The 17,126-nt window shown below is 53.2% G+C and overlaps 1 protein-coding gene across 4 annotated transcripts in view; it reads left to right on the plus strand.

Annotated features, from left to right (window-relative positions):
* The first annotated feature begins 720 nt into the window (after positions 1-720).
* Positions 721-17,126, plus strand: part of EPN2 (epsin 2) — a 52,158-nt gene continuing 35,752 nt past the window's right edge. For all 4 annotated transcript variants that reach the window (XM_040245844.1, XM_040245847.1, XM_040245846.1 and 1 more), the window contains exon 1: positions 721-911. The gene's annotated coding sequence lies outside the window, so the exon portion shown is untranslated. The remainder of the gene's footprint in view (positions 912-17,126) is intronic.

The raw sequence follows: 17,126 nt of genomic DNA on the forward strand, positions 1-17,126 counted from the left end.
TACCCCACCTTCTAGGGTCACAATGCCATTAGCAGTCTAGCAAAGCATCTGCACCATCCTCAGAATAATTTTCAGGTGTGTTTTACTGAAGTAGAATGCATACGTTAAAGTGACACATCTGTAGCATACATCAGTGAATTTTCATCAAGGGTAACACTCGTACCCCAGCATCCAGCGCCCCTGCACAACCACCCACCCCCACCATCCCGTTCCACCTCCCGGACTTGGTAATGTTTACAAGCGCACAGTGCGAGGAGAAGCATGTTTGAGCTTCGGCTGGGGGTTCTGGGCGTGTGTGTGAAGGAGGAGAGGGTGTGTGGACCTGTGGGACGTGCCTGGGATGTGGGGGGATTTGTGGGGTCTGAGTGAAGGTGGCCGTGTGCGTGGGTTCAGGGGTGAATTTGCCACGGTTTGTGCAGTGGTGTGGGGTCGTTGGCACGCGTGTGTAGGTTTGGGGCGTTGTTTAGAGTATTGGAGCGTGGGTTTTGGGGTGTGGTGGGAAGGCTGGGTAGTATGCGTGGGGTCGTGGGTACCCCAGGGAGGTCGCGGGATCAGAGAAAGTGAAGCTTGGGCAGGCTGGGACCCTGGCCCGCGGGCGCGGGGCGGGGCCAGACGGCAGGGGGCGGGGCCGTGCGGGACTTGGGCCGGGCGGAAGGGCGGGCCCTCGGGGCACGGGGCGGGGCAAGACGGCAGGGGGCGGGGCCTTTCGGGACCTGGGCCGGGCGGAGGGGAGGGGCCGGCGGGTGCGCGCACGCAGCCGGCGCGCCCCCTCCCGGCCGCCATGTTGGCTGGTGTGTGGGTGTCAAACCGAGCTGGAAGCGGCTGCGACTCTTCGGGCTCCAGTCGCTGCCGCCTCCTCAGCTCTCCTGGCGGCCTCAGCCGCGCACCCGGGTCGGCCCGGAGGAGCGCAGGTGAGCCGGGGCCTCGGGGCTCGGGGGCCGGAGAGGACCGAGGGCGCGGACCCTGCCCCTCCCCAGAGCGCCCACAGAGCACAGCTCCCCCCACCACCTCCCGGAGTATGCACCCCTCAGTCCCAGCCGGGTCTCCACCTCAGCCGGGATCCTCTCTTACCCAACAGGCCCCGCCCCACGGGCTGGAGCACGGCCCCTCCTCGTCTGGGTCCTCATTCCTCTGCAGGGACGCCCCCCCCGCGACCACCGCCTTCCCCTCTGGGAGCTCTTCCTTTGGTATCCTCGGAGCCCCGGGCTTCCCGCGCCCGCCGCAGCTCCGGGAGCCCGTCCAGGCCTCGCCGTCCACCTTTCCGCTGGACCCACCCTGCCCCTCCTTCCCGGGCTGGGCGCCCCCGCCCTCGTCCAGGTGCCGATCGCCCCCCTCTGGGCCGCCGCGGGCCCCCTCCCCTCCGCAGGGACCGGGCTCGCCCTCCCTACCCCACGGCACAGCGGGGACGGGGGCGGCGGAGCCAGGCTCCAGCTGCCTTTTGTTCCGCGTGGGATGGAGAGACCCCGCCCGGCGGTCCTGCCGGGCTGGTCTAGGTGGGTGAAGGGGTGCGTGGGGCCGCCTCTTCCAGGGGACCCTTCGTCTCTCTCCCCGTGGGGCGGCTCCCGGGAGCCCAGCGCCTTGGGAGAGGCCAGCCCTTCCAAGAGGAGTCCGTGCCAACAGGTTTTTGTTTGCAACCCGGAGTTGGCCCGGTGGCTTTGCGGGGGGGAGGGGAGAGGACAGCTCGCTCTCCCCAGAAATTCCGGCAGGGGCCTGTGGGAACCCATTCCTCCGCCCATGGGCTCCGTCTGGGGCCCTTCGCCCTTTAGCTGCCCTGGGGACGCGTCGGAGCCTGTGCTGGAAGGAGGATGGGTTTAACCACCTTTAGGGTTCAGATGGGGAAACTGAGGCCCAGAGAGAGGCACTGGGTCATGCGGTGATGCAGCGTCGGTGCCGGAACTAGAAGCTTGGGCTCGAGGCTCTCTCTGGGATATTTTAGAATTTTTTTAAGAGAGATATTCAGGGTTATCCCTCTCCTCTTTTTAACATTCACTAAGAACTTAAACAGAAAAAGGTGAGAAGTAGGAGTTGTTCCTTTCCACCTCCAGGAGGAACTTAAAATGATTGAAAAAGGTGAATTTTAATTTTTAATTGTCCTTGCCCTCTTCCAATTATGTAAGATAATGAAGATTTGGCAGAAAACTTGTGCATTTTGTAGCTCTAGATATGGATGTTAGGTGCTAACGGATCGTGTGCTGAATCCTGCGCAGCAGGGATTGAATTTGCACTGATAATTAAGTTTTCATCTGTATTTAAAGTAACATCCAAAGGGCCTACAGGTTGTTCCTGAGTGGTGCTCATTCCAGCAATTGTGTTTGGGGACAAGTGATTGTGTCAGAGAGTCTGCCAAGATCTTCTCATTTCTTATTTATCTGCATTAAAAAAAAATCTGTACTGTATTTTTACATTTTTAAAGCGTTTTTGCTTCTTTAGTTTTAATATTGGGTCAGTCATCCTTACCAGTCTTATTGCGTTTTTCTTTTGTAAGCACTGGATGAGTTGCATGCATACTCAGTTGCTCACTTGTTTCCAGCCCTTTGTGACTCCATGGACCCCTTTGCTCCTCTGTCCATAGAGTTTTCCAGGCAAGAATACTGGAGTGGGTTGCCATTTCCTTCTCCAGGGGATTTTCCTGACCCAGGGATCGAACCTGGGTCTCCTGCATTGGCAGGCAGATTCTTTAACACTGAGCCACCAGGGAAGCCCACTGGATGAGTTGTTGTTCAGTTGCTAAGTCGTGTCCTACTTTTTTTGACCCCATGGACTACAGCAGGCCAGGCTGTCCTTCACTGTCCTGGATGAGTTACTGGCTGTTGAAGAGTTTGGTAAAGTGCTGATTAGAGTGAGGCACGATCCAGGACTGCATCCCACCAGCCCCCTGGCCAGGAGCGTGTCTGGTTTGTGCTATGGGGTGTACTGATCTCGGTTTACACAGGCTTCTTGCCTCCCTGCACCTAGCGGATGGGGTGCTCTGGGGAGACCTCTCTCCCAGCAGGGTGTGTGACTCCAAGCATGTGCCTGAGGTGTGAAGAAATGTAAGACTCGCGTGATGAAAGCTAGCATGGTGTGTACAGTCTTGAAATGCCCCCATCCTCTATGGAAATCCTCTCTGGAAACGCAGGTGACTCTCTGTGTAACTGTCTTCCATGACAAGACGTGGGTTTCCTGAGTGTTTGGATTCTGATAAGAGCCCTGCAAAAATAGTTGAGAATTACTTGTGATGCTGATTTAATTTTTTAAATATTTATTTGGCTACACCGGGTGTTAGTTATGGCATGCAGGATCTAGTTCCCTGACCAGGGATGGAATCCAGGCCCCCTGCATTGGGAGCATGGAGTCTTAGCCACTGGACTACCAGGGAAGTCTCTGATTTATTTCAATGGCTTGGCTTTTCCCGAACCTAAGGAGTGGGCATTTATTATAATAATAATTATTGTTTCAATTTCATTAGGAAGAGTGGCAGCATTCAGTTCTTTGTGGCCTGAAGTGTTGAAGGATTTTCACTCACAGGGCTGCTGTTGTCACTTTCTAGGGAAGCACCTTTAAGTTTTCAAAGCTCTCTGGCAGCTGTTCTCCCCCTTCCCCAGAACCTTCCTGGTGAATTGGTGGGCGTGGAGGGTTGTGGCTCTTGTTTCATGGCTGAGGATCTGTTGACCCTGAGCCTTGGAGAAATCAAAGGGCTTGGATTTGGGAGATTGAGAAGCTGTTGTTTCATGGCTGAGGATCTACTGACTCTGAGCCTTGGAGAAATCAAAGGGCTTGGATTTGGGAGATTGAGGTTGGGAAGGATGTGAGGAATTATTTAGTCCTACCCTGCTTTTGTCTGCTGGGCTCTTGGTTCAAGCGTTCTACTTAAACAGGTTTTCTGGGATTTCCCTGGTGCTCTTGTGGTTGAGAACCTGCTTTGCAAGGCAGAGGATGTGGGTTTGATCCCTGGTCGGTGAACTAAGGGCCCATGTGCTGCAGAGCAACTCAGCCCATGTGCCACAACTGAGACCCGATGCAGCCAAATAAAATTTTTAAAAAAAGAAAAAAGATTTTCATGCAGTGTAGCGTGAAATGTGAATAAGGAGTCCTGGGCGGTGGGCAGCAGGGAACAAGCTTATCCATCCCCACTGCAGGATCCACGGTCTGTCTTGTTCTTGCCAGAACTGCTGCTGTTGGTCCAGCAGTCCTGTGCCACTCAAGTGGGTGTTATCCCCCTTCTACAGATGAGGAAACTGAGGCCCAAGAGAATAAGTCTTGTGCTCAAGGTCATGCAGCCAGTAGGTGATGGGGCTGAATTTAGACAACTGTGTTGACTCCCCAGATGTTCTGATGCCTTAATCTCCTGTGAGAAACAGTCCTGGGGTGAAAAGACTTGTTCTAAGCCCATCTGCGAGTTGGTGGAGGACCGAATACCATGGGGTGACCTGATTATCAGGATTGCTGAGGTGGGAGAGAGTACGTTTGGCTTTGCCAGATGCATTGTGAAATGTCTGTTTGTCTCCATCTGTTGAGTTTTTGAAAATTGACAAGCTTTCTGATAAGTTCCTCAATGAAATTTTCTTTGGTCTTAATTAAGTTTGTTCAAGGTGTCTAAAAATAGACGCTTAGAAAAACAAACACAGTGAAGTAAGTGTCCATGCGGCTGAGAGGGTGTGTTGAGTAGCCTCTGTCCACAGGCTTGTTTGACCGCACCTACCTTCCAGATTCTTGATGGCTTGAAATGCAAAGTTGTTCCAGCAGACTCTTGTTGAACATATTTCCCCTCTGTCTTCACATCCACATGCAATACAGGGGTTGCCACCCATCGTGAGTAGAAAAACAGGCCCAGAGAGATTAAGTAACCTTTGAGGAGCTGACCCAGCCAGGAGTCAAACCCAGGCCTGTGTGGTTCCCAAAACTGGGTGCTTCCTACTCCACCAGCCCCTGCAGAACACCCCACATGATGAGTGCTCATTTCTGTTATAGGACACACTTGTAACCTGAAAATGGCCATGTTTATTTAGAGGGCTGGGAATTGTGAGCGAGGAGATGTGTGTCTTTTTCCTGACTTTAGTGTCTCTGAAGGCACTGAGGTTTGAATGGACCGTTTGAACTGATAGAGGCTGAATTTCGGCTTCGGATTTAGAGAACGGCCTGGCTCTTTTGAGCAGATCCTCAGGACTGTTACGATCCCCTGCGTGCATGGGATTCTTTCTGGTGACTCAGCCCGGCGCACCCAGGTGCTGGGGCTGCATTGTGCCTTCCTGCGGGCCCTGATCTGGGTGGAGCGCGCCAGCCCTCCGGAGAAAGAGCAGGCAGCCGTGTCCCTTACCTGGTCGAAGTGGTGGTTGGAACTGTGCACAGAGGCTGTCAGGGAAGGGACCCCGTCTGCTTCCTGGCGCATGGATCATGAATGGTGACTGACCATTCAGGCTGATGCATGATATTGGTTTAAAAGCATCTATAATTCATCACTTCTGAGTGCAGGCTTCATCCTTCCTGTCACTCCCACCTCTTAAGGAAGAGTAAGCTTCACAGAACAGGGCTCCGTAGCTGAGGACACCAAATGGCACAGACAGTTTGGCTACAGAGGCCATGCGACAGCTTTGGAATCAGGCGTGGGTACAGATTGGCCTCCTGGCTGGATGGCTTTGGGCACTTCAGTCACTGAGCTTTGCTTTCCTTGTCTCTGAAGAGGCCAGTAATAACCACTGCAGAGAGAGGAGTGGTCTTCCTCGGCCACTAGTGCATATTAACATCGCTCAGAGGGCGAGGTGGGCCCTGCACCCAGAGTTTCTGACCCAGTGGATCTGGAGTGAGGCCTGAAAATGGGCTTTTTCAGCCAGTTACTAGATGTTCTCTGATGCTGCTGGTTCTGGGGCCAGATTGGGAATGCAGGTCCACAGGACAGACGGGAAGGCCAGTGAGGAGTCTGCACTGGCTGGCTGTGCCGGAGAGTCCCCAGCAGCAGGTCCTTGCTGCCTCCCAAGTGCTCTGAGTGAGATGGTGGCATGACACTTGGGAAGGGAATTTGGTTTCTCAAAGTGATGTTTTCACTTGTTCTTACGTGATTGTAATTTGACCTGTGGTCACAGCACGATGACTCTGTGGGTTAGTCAGGATGTTGTCCTTAAGGAAGGGAACGTAGACGTCAGTGCTGTTCGAAGATGCAGTTTAAGTCCAGAATCCTGTTTGAAAAGCTGGTTCTTCATTCCCAAACGTCAAGCAAGATGTTCGCTGTCAAGGCTCTTGAGAAATGCAGCTGAGAAAGGGCAGGGGGCGTGGCAATGAACAGAAGCAAACTCCCACGGGGCTGTTGGGGGTGGCCTCTGGGGTTAATGGAAGTTGCTCCTCCTTCCAGCAGTTCAGAGTGATTTCATAGTCTTTGGTGTTTACAGTTCGGAAGGAAAATTTTTTTTGCCTCCAGTAGTAATGATCAGCTTGTTCGTCAAAACCAGACACGTGGGTGTGTGTGAGCCCTGCGGATCTTTGAGTGTCTCCTTTGTGCCTGGCCCCGTGCGACTCCTTCCGCAGGGCGCAGGGATCCTCCAAGACTTGTCACTACTTCCCCTTTCGCCTGTGCAGAAACTTAAGTCTCCGAGGGGCTCAGCAGCTGACCTCAGGCCACACAGCCAGTCATTGCCCAGCTGATGTTTGCCGCCACCTGTGTTAGATTGAAAACCACAGTGTCTCCGTGGCCTCGCCCTGCAGCCGTCGCAGGTGTGCCCACTGCCTCACTGTGCCTCACAGCAGCCCGGGGGCAGGTGCTTCACAGGGGAGCAGAGCTGGGGCTCGGAGGGGTCGGGCTTGCTCACGGGCACCCACCCGCTGCTGGCAGGACCTGAATCCTCCCCTCCTTACCCAGAGGGGCAGAAGTCAATTCTGAGACCCAGAGCTGCCTGGGTGTGTAGAGCAGGGAGTAGAGCAGGAACCTGGGGGAAGCCTGACTGGAGCGGTGGGAGGAAGTCTGTGTGGCTGGTAATGGGTTTTGTGTTCGTAAAGCAGTGCTAAAGAAATTGCCCAAATTGCTCTTGGAGAGAAGGGTTTTTTTTTTTTTTTAACTCTGTGATCCTGAAACTCTGCACATTCGTTCTGTAAACATAGCACATGGGAGTTTAGGACTAAAAAATGGTCCTGTAATGCTTTTGGAAGTAATGATGCTAAAGCTGAAACTCCAGTACTTTGGCCACCTCATTGGAAAAGACTCTGATGCTGGGGGAAATTGGGGGCAGGAGGAAAAGGGGACGACAGAGGATGAGATGGCGGGATGGCATCACCGACTCAATGGACTTGAGTTTGAGTGAAGTCCGGGAGTTGGTGATGGACAGGGAAGCCTGGCATGCTGTGATTCATGGGGTCGCAAAGAATCAGACAAGACTGAGTGACTGAACTGAACTGAACTGAATGCTGTTGTTAAAATGTGATCAAATTCATACCGAAAAACTTGGTAGTTTTAAAATGTTGCATATAAATAAAAATATGATGCTTCACCTTTCTCACTAGGCATTTCACACATGCCTTCTAGCACACGGGTCATTTTTCTGGTCCTACCTCCCATGGGTGAGGAGGCTGGGTGTGATCACTTTCCCAAGGTTTGAAAACTGCCTACAGCTCCCAAGCCAAGGGGTGAGATAAACAGCTATGTGTCAGTACCTGCCCTGTGCTCTTGGGAGGCCCTGGAGGTTTGGACTCGAGTTGGTTGTTTTGTAAACTCTCTAAGACTCTGGGGTGAATACATCCTGAGAGCTAAAGGTTGCTAGCTAGAGTCTGTCCCCTTCTCTGTGTCTGCCTCCCCCAAGGTCATGGCAATCAAGGAATGATGATGGGCTGAAAAGTTCACATTTTTATTTGAAACTACGTCCTCCCTGAGTGCCTGTTTGATACCCAGAGCTGTCATGGGGTATATTGGGAAATGGATGATCAGAGAAATAGCTTTTAGGCCACTTTCTGAGAGGCAGTCGGTTGAGGCAGAAGTATGGGTGTCAAGTCAGGGCGGTTCCATGACCCTAGAGCCCACATCCGAGGGCAGCGTCAGCCTGCGGGAGTGCCGCACAAGGTCTCTGAGGTCAGAGCTTCGTGTTTGTGAGAAGCCATGGCTCCCGCCGCCACTAAAGAAAACTGTTAGTGAGGCAGAAGCTGGTGGTTTGTTGAGTTGTGATTTTGATTCTTGGTTAGGAAATCAAAAGTGGAGAAAAGTCTGGAAGAGTCAGGGAGAAGACAGGATCACAGCTGGACCTGGCTGGACAGGGAGCCAGAAGGCAGACGGGGGGTGGGTGCCTGGCGGGGGTGTGGTGTGCATGTGGAGGGGCTACGGAAGCAGCCCTGCTGGGTGGATGCCTCCTGAGAGCAGGTAGCGCTGGGCGATGACTGGCTCCAGTGTCGGGGGCGCCCTCGGGCAGGGCCTGCAGCGTGGCTTAGTTCCTGTGGGTGAGGGCCTGGCCAAGCTGCCTTCACCAGACCGGATGGGTCCCAGTTCCAGAGCCAGCCCCAGGGTGTGTGTCAGGGTGGAGAGGCCGGAGTCCCACTCTGTGGAGGGGGCTCCTTGGGGCCTTCTTGCCACCTAGGAAGATGGCTATCAATGCCCTCGGAGCCTGCAGTTCGTATTATTGGCTGCACCTGCAGGTCACATGGCCTGAAAGCTTTTCAGAATGCCTGTGATGGGGCTGTACCCTAGACCGTGGTGAGGGAGCCAGTCGTGTTTTCCGAAGTGCTCTAGAGCACTCTGATGGTGTGTGTGGGCTGCGAAGCTGAACTGTGTGTTCAGGGAGCTCCTGGGAGTGTCAGGGATTGGGGTAGGGGGGTCATCGAGGCTGGAGCCAGAGGGAACCAGAAGCCTTTGCAGTCATGAGGTGTGGGGTGCTGGGACCCTGAGCTCCTGTCAGCTGCTGTGGATAGGCTGGGAGGGAGGGAGGGGAGGGGGCAGGTTAGGGGAGTCGTGCCAGAGGAGGATGGCTGGGTGACCACCTGGCTGCAGAGGTTTGCCGTTCAGTCACCCCAGGGAAAGCGGGCTGGGTTAGCAGAGTCGGCAAGGTGAGAGCAGGAGGAGAGACTCTGGCCCAGCTGCTTGGTGACCTCCTTCAGCCTGGCTCTTAGCCATGTCAGTGCAGCTGACACCGCCGGGCCAGCCTGGAAGCCAGGTTCCTTCCTGCACCTCTAACTGTGATGACCACAGCAGACACTGCTTATAAAACGTAGAACTACACTTCTGAAAAGTAATTATACTAGATAGCTGTAATTTAGAACACCTTATTTAGGTAAATGCACTTTATTGATTAAAGGTCAGAAATAAGGTTTTACCTGGTGTCTTTAACACATACCACGATATCATCATTTAAGGTATTTCCAGAAAAAAGTAGTTTTCAGTCCAGTTTATTCACTTTTTAATGTTTACTGAACACACATGTGTTATATACTGTAGGTTAGGAATACATACATGATAAGATGTAAGTTCCTCGGAGCGAAAGATTAGGAGATTGTGATTAATATATACATACCACTATATATAAAATAGGGCTTCCCAGGTGGCACAGTGGTAAAGAATATGCCATCAGTGCAGGAGATGCAAGAGACGTGGGTTTAATCCCTGGGTCTGGAAGATCCCCTGGAGTAGGAAATGGCAACCTGCTCCAGTATCCTCGCTTGGAAAATTCCATGGACAGAGGAACCTGGCAGGCTACAGTCCGTGGGGTTGCAAAGAGTTAGACACAACTGAGCATGCGCGTGCACACACACACACAATATATATATATACATAAAATAGATAGCCAACAAGGACCTACTGTATAGCACAGGGAACAATACTCAGTATTTTGTAGTAACCTATAAGGGAGAATAATCTTCAAAAGTATACACACACACACTACTGAGTCACTGTGCTGTGTATCTGAAATTAACACTGTGTTGTGAATCAGTGTTGTAAATACTCTAGTTTAAAAACAAAGGATGTAAATTCCTGCCTTTAAGCAGCTGATGGTCTGCAGAGAGCAGCTCCTGATGTGGAAGGTAGTGTCTCCGTTTAGAAAGTGTGGGCAGACACCTAGAATGAACTTGGATGTCAGAGAGGAGATGGTACATAAGCAGAATCTTGAAAGAAAAGTGGGAGTTCTAGGGGGCAGAGGACCCCAAGCAGCAGGAACGGGCCATCAGAAGCCCTGAGTGAGATGTCAGGCTCGCTGAGCCGGGAGGGTGTGGACGAGGCAGGCTGGGGCGTGCGCGGAGGCCCCCATCAGCCTAGAGTCCACCCTGGTTCTCATGTGGCTTTGGCGGCAGGGGGCACCCAGTGCTCCCCCCTGACCTCTGATCTGAGCAGCTCTGCTCCCTCCGAGCCTGGGGAGCTGAAAAGAGCTCCTGTGAGAAGAGATCCTCTGCTGTTTGAGACAGACTGAAGTGATGTCACTGCTGTGGTGTGTGGGCGCACCCAGGGTGACTGGGAGCGGGTGCTGGAGGCTTCCCTGGGGACCTGGAATGCCCACACTCCTTTCTTTTGTCGCAGAAGGTGGGGCTGGAGGGGGCTCTCGGCTGCCCCTCCTCTCTGGAAAGCTGGTTCCTCGGGTCCAGGCCGGGCGGGGCAGCACTCCTGCCTAGTGAGCAGGTCCCTGGGGAGAGGACTCCTGACAGCCAAGCGGCTCTGTTCTCTAGAACCCCTGGAGCCCTGTGTGACGACATTGTCAGGGCGAAGGGTCGAGTTCTTAGCGCAGGGCATGTGTGAGCAGCTGCTGTGTGCCAGACTTGGAGCTGGGCACCCACCATGTGCACCAGGCAGAAGTGGTCTGTGGGCCCCATCCAGCCTGCTGGTGCTTTTCGTTTGGGTTGTTGGTGCCTCTCTTTCAGGATTGAACTTGGTTGCTGTATCGGTTTCCTATGGCTGCTGTAACAAATTACCATCCACACAATGGCTTAAAGCAACAGGGTTCTGCAAGTCTAGTCCATGTGGCTCCTTGGGTGTAGGCAGGGCTGGCTCTTCTGGAGGCTCTAGGGAGCTCTGTCCCTTGCCTTCTCCAGCGCCTTGCCTCGAGGTCCCTCCTCTTCAGAGCCAGCAGCTGTAGTCCTGTCCCTCTCCCACTGTGCCCTCTGACACGGCTTGCCTGCCTCCACTTGTACTTTAAGGTCCTTTGTGGTTACATGGAGCCCCTGGATAATCCAGGGTCCTCTTCCCTATTTTAAGGTCATCTGATTAGAGACCTTAATCGCATCTGCTGCTGTAATTCCCCTTTGCCATCTAACCAGGATTAGGATGAGGGCATCTTTGGGAGGCCATTATTCAGTCTACCCCAGATGCCAACATGAAAATCAGGAGATCTTACATAGCAATCCAGACTTGCGGCTTCATTGACAAATCAGAACACTTGGCAGCCGGGGCCTGCCCCGTTGCCTGGCAACACTGGGTCAGCGCCAGGGTCGGCGCCATCTCTGGATGGGGTTGCGTGCGCCAGCTCCTCACAGCCCTCACCCCTCCCGTGGTGTCCACTCACCTCCCTTCGTGGCCTGGGCCCTGCTCTGGGGACTCACGACCTTCCACGGAGTGCTGTGGTGGCAGGTGTCTGCTCACGGTGGCAGAGCTTCCTGCCTCCGTCTTCTGTGTCCCTATGAGACCCCCCTCCCTCCCCTGCAGACCTCTGTCCTCTCCATGCCTCCCCGCTGACCCAGGCTCCACGCTCCAGAGCCTCTCTGGTGCTCTTCTTGGTGGGGGTGTTTTTTCACCATAAGCTTGTCTCCTGTCCCTTTTTTCCATCCTGGTACCTTCCATCTTGCATTGGTGTCTGTGAGAAGCAAGTCTTTCTAGTGCACCGTTAGAGCAGTGCCCATCGAGTCAGGACCACACAGCAGCGTTTTGTTGAACACCTGCTGTGTGCCACATGCTCCCCTAGACTCTAGGAATGCAGCGGGGGTGGGTGGAGGGAGATACCTGCCTTGCCTCCCCTGCACACCTAGTTCTGGAAGAGGGAGCAGGGACAGGTGAGCTGGCAGTTAGTTGCAGCATCAGCTCCTCCTGACTCTCGGGAGGGAGGCTCTGGCAGCGTCCTGTTCCTGGTCCCTAGCCCAGAGGTGAGCTCCGTCTGGTGTGCTGGGGCTCTGGAAGAGGCACTTTGGTGACTGACCCCCGTATCTGCAGACATTGCCGGGACCCCAGCTGATGGCTGCATTTGGGACAGGCACTTTGGGGGCCCTCAGCTAGCAGTGTGAGAGGCCAGGCCAGACACCTCTGTGCACTGCTGCCCGGTGGCCTGGCCTGGGCCTCTGGTTATTTTCCAGGAGCCCTTTGTATGCTGCTTGTGGCCAGGTCTGCCTCCGGGTGGCCCTGTGCTGTGGGGCTCAGGTGGAGGACACCTGGAATTTGACAGCTTAGAGGCATCTAGTTCTTTTATCTACACAGAATACTATCCAGCAGGTCAGAGATCTTTGGAAACTTGCTTGAAAACAAAGTAAGACTTATCATTATAGAGGGTCCAGCTTATAAAAATAGAATAGTTCAGCCTGACTGTTTTAATCTAGGCTCTTCTCCCTCCCCTGCCAGATTATTTCAAAGCAAATGCGAGACTTGACTGTTGATAAGTACTTCAGTGTGTATTGCTCACAGATGTGGACTCTTTGGGAACTTATTTTTAAATAAGGACTGACCACCAGCGGTCTTATTCTGAAGTTCATACTCTCTGGGTTCAAAGCTGGGTTTTTTCAGTGGTAGCATAACAGCCATCTTTATACAAAATTTTGATATGGGTTAAATTTTATTAGCACTTCTATTAAGGCAAACCAATGAGAGTTCAGCTGTCTTAATTATTATTTTTTAAATAAAATAACGTAAAATTTACCATGGTAAATGGACCTGAGTTTGAGCAAACTCTGGGAGATAGTGAAGGACAGGGAAGTCTGGCATGCTGCTGTCCATGGAGTCACAAAGAGCTGGACACAGCTGAACAACAGCAGCAACCATTTTAAAGTGTAAGTCCTCAGCGGCATTAAGCACATTCACGGTGTTGCACAGTCTCACCTCTGTCTGGTTCCCAAGCTGGTCTCATCACACCCTGAGGAGACCTGCACCCATCAGCAGCTGTATCCATGGATTTGCCTGTGCTGGGCAGTTGACATGAATGGAACCATGTGGCATGTGGCCTTCTGTGACTGGCTTCTTCCCATCGGCATCCTGTCTTCCAGAGTCACCCCCATGGTCGAGTGTCAGTGCTTCATGCCTTTTATGGCTGAATAATATTCCATCATGTGGACAGACCACAAATTGTCTGTTCATCTGTTGATGGACACTTGGTTTGTTTCCACTTTTGGCAGCTGTGAGTAGTTGCCGCTTTAACTTGTCAATGCTTAATTTGAACCGTGGTGATATGGTGTGTGGATCAAAAAGAAAATGTCACCTGTGAGGGAGCAGGAAGGTGCCTTACCCTTGGCTCCATTGGTTTTCACACACACATTTAAAGATGCTTGCTGCTGAGTGGGACGCGTGCCCTGCAGACGTGCACTGTGCGGAGCGTCCCTCTCAGGGCACCCGGGCCCGCGTGGCTGCCACCCAGCAGGCTGCTGATCAAAGACAGGCCCTGCCCTTCCCAACCTGAACAGCCACAGCCGTGGGTCTGGGGGTGGATGGTGGCGAGGGGATGGTCTCTCATGTTCTCTTGGAGCCATCGGTATACAGGTGAATGCCTTTCCTTGCTTTCCCAGTGAGACGGTCAGAGTCAGTTCCCTTGTGGCTTCATGACTGCATGCTGAGTTCAGGATGGCTGGTTAGATACACGGCTGTCAGCTGGACCATGAAATGATTCGGGAGCATGGTGTACATGTGGGCGTTGATTTCTGGCAGGAGTTTAGTTCCAGTGAAGAGTCAGTGGCAGCCCAACTGCTGACTGTAGGTCAAGGGCTGCCATGCGGATGCAGAGGGCCCATTGTTCACTTCATAGGGGTCTGGTCCTGGTGTTGGGAGCACGTTTCATCTGTGTCACGCTGTGTGTCCCCTTATGAGGACATGAGGGTGGGGTTCATCTCAGGCCCCAGGACAAGGAGAAGCTTCTTCTGTGACTCTGGTCTGTTTTGTCTGTAGACAGTGTGAGTCATCTTTCCTTGGGCCACCAGGAAGCTCAGCTCAGAGCCAGTCTCTTGTCCCAACCCTGATGTGGCCTGCACTTGGGTTCTAACCTTGCTTTCTGGCCCTGCTTTTTTTTTCCTCCCCCTTCTGTTTCCCTGTTGCCTTGGTTTCTTCATTCACTCGCTATTCGCTGTGTCTCCTGGCTTCCTCTGAGCCAGTGATTCTCAAATGCTTGGCCCCCATCACCTTTGGTTCTAATTATTCTGGGTGGGGCCTGAGCATAAGTAAGTTCCTGAAGCTTGCCAGAGATCCCAACACAGATCTCCCTCACAGGTGGGGGTTGTGAGCCACTGCTGTTGGCCGTTTCCTTTCTTTTTAGCAACAAGGCAGGAAACATAGGCAGAAAGGATGGAGTTGGGGAGGACAGCCGACGCAAAGGATGGTGGCCTGAGCTCAGAGAAGCAGTCACGTGGATCATGTAGCTCCTGGTGGCCTTCTTGCTGGTGGAACCAGTGGGAGCTCTCTTTGGCCAGCCCGCAGAGGCCTCACCTCCTGGACAGACCGGGGATGAGCGGCTGAAGAGTTTGCTCTGAGGGCTTTGGGCCTGCCTGGTGGGAGCATGGCTGTGTGACAACATCCCCGGGCTGTCCAGGACCCGAGCCTGTGTGTGGTTCCCAGTCATGCTGCCATTTGCTATGGAATGCAGTTCTAGAGAAGACCAGTGGATAAGAAGCCATTCATAACAGGGTCTATGCAGCTAATCTGACCCTGCCTGTGTGTTAAAGGAGCACTCTCCCTGCTCTAATTGAGAGAAGGAATAAATTATGACCGAAAATACGTTCCTTCTTGATTTAAAAAAATATTCTTTATTGGCAGGAGAGTAAAGTAAGTAGCATAAGAAATCAGCATGTAACCTGACTGCAAGGTGTTAGGTAGATGTTAATATTTGATGAAAGAGAAACAAATGTTTTCTTTAAACAACAAAACCAAACCCTTTATTATTTCTTCCCTCTTGCTCCCTCTTCCCAGGTTTTTTTTTTTTTTATTAGGTTCTTTTGACTTTGAGCAAGAATATTGGTAACTTTTTTCCCTCTTCACCATCTGATTATCCGTAGTTTTTCCAAAGACTAAAGCCAGCTCTGATAAAACATATGCGCTGACCGAGTGTCTTCAGGCTAGTTCTCCTCCGTGCCATGTCTCTGGGGAATGTTGATGATGCCTGTCTTAATGGTAATGAAAGAAAATGTGAGAAGTTCATAAAAGTAGGAAGGGCCAAGCTGGAACTAGCCTTGTCACTGTAACTGCGGTTAATGTTTTGGTGTATTTTCTCTAAGTTGTTTGTTTAGTGCCCAGGGGTCTTTGTGCCCTGTGTGGCCGTCGCGGGCTGGCACAGAGCTCTCCCTCGGTGGCTGAGCTCTTCCCAGCTTGTGGCTTGTCCCCCGCTTCCTTGCTGTGGGTGTGGGATCTTGTGGCTGAGAGAGAGCACTGCTGGGAGCGAAGCTGGGGAGTGAGGGGCTTATTCAGCAGTTGGATGTGGAAGGGGAGGAGGAAACCCTGACAGGGAGGCTGTAGCCGGTGCTGGGATGGGGCGTGTGGGCAGGGTGGCCTGCAGGGAGGAAGACTTTGGGGCTGAACAGTGGAGCGGAAGACCTCTGGCTCTGCCAGCCTCAGCGACTGTGGAGTGGGCGGTGCCCCTGGGCAGAGTCAGCTGTGGCCTCCGGGGCTCAGGTTGCCCTTTACCATGTAGTTCAGGGAGTGGCTTCTCCCAGAGCCAGGTGCCCGGGTGCTGGATCTGCAGACCTTCCCTTCTGGGCTGGAGTGGTATCCAGCCTATCATCCTGGGTTTCTGAAGGAACCTCCTCCCTCACTGAGGTCAGGTTGGTTTATGATGAGGTGGTCGTGGGTAGTTTATGCCTCTCCTTTCTGGAGGCTCTGGAAGAGAAAGCAGGCCCGTTCTTCAGGAATGTGTTTGCTTGGGGCTCACCAGCTCCCTCTGTTTCAGTCCAGGCTGTGGGTCCACGACACGTCAGTGCTGAGTGAGTTCCCTCTGGGGCCCTTGGGTGGATGTGCTTGTGCCTAGCCTGAGCCCCTGTGAGCAGCTCTGTCATGCTGGGGAGAGGTCCCCACTTCCCTGCCTGCCTGGCTGGTTACAGGCACCTCAGGGAAGGAGGTCCTGGCTTCCCCTGAGACTGCGCATCCTGTGAGGGTGGTGGGCCTGGTGTGTGTGTGGGGGGTGGGGCGGGGGTATGCATCAGTGATTTGTGGCATTGCTCTGCCAGCCAATGGATGGTGAAGAAATCTATGTGGTAGACCACTAAAGGCTATTGGGAGGAAAGAAAAAGAAAATTGGGTTAAAACTAGGAGGAGGGGAACAAATACTGTCTTCTTTAAAAGGAAGAAACTTCATTGGCACACTGCTTCTGAATCAAGCTCTCAGAAATAAAAGATGTTTAAAAACCTGTGCCATGAGGCTCACAGGATGTAACCTGGAATCCATCCCTGAAGGCCTCTCACCTCACAGGAAGTGATGTGGAAGGGGCCAAGCACAGTGTCCAATGAACTGGTGACTTCTGAGCATCCAGTCACTTGAGAGAGAAAGCCCCAGGCCAGTGCAGCTGGCCTCTGAGGGCCTGTCCGTCCCCCCGCAGCTCCACATCTCTCTGTGTCTCACTGAGGCCAGGGCAGGGCCCGGCAGGAGGGTCCAGTTTTGTTGCTGGCCTGCAAGGCCAACCCCAAGGGGCCCTCTCTGTGCCTGCACTTCCTTCCTTGTTAAGGCTGTATGGGTATACCACGTTTTGTTGTTTATTTACCCATTCATCTGTGAAGGGAAGCTCTTCTCACTGGCTGGCTGTTAGGAGCGATGCTGCTGTGAACTCCAGGGCTACATGCGTGCTTGGACACCTCATCCTTTCTCTTTGGCGGAGACACAGGCTTCCGCGCCCCCCCCCGCCCCACGCTGCGGGGAACTGGCCTCTGAGGTGCTGGACGCAGAATGTCACACCTCCCTTCTGCCATGTTTTACTGGCTAGGGCCATGGCTGATCCCTGAGGAGTGGGGAACACAGTTCTGTTACAGGCCCAGGAGGCAGTGGACTGGAAGTCCTTGGTGCACAGAAACGATGACCACAGCAGGG

The sequence above is a fragment of the Oryx dammah genome, unplaced genomic scaffold (assembly GCF_014754425.2).
Source record: "Oryx dammah isolate SB20612 unplaced genomic scaffold, SCBI_Odam_1.1 HiC_scaffold_8, whole genome shotgun sequence".
NCBI classification, from domain to species: Eukaryota; Metazoa; Chordata; class Mammalia; order Artiodactyla; family Bovidae; genus Oryx; species Oryx dammah.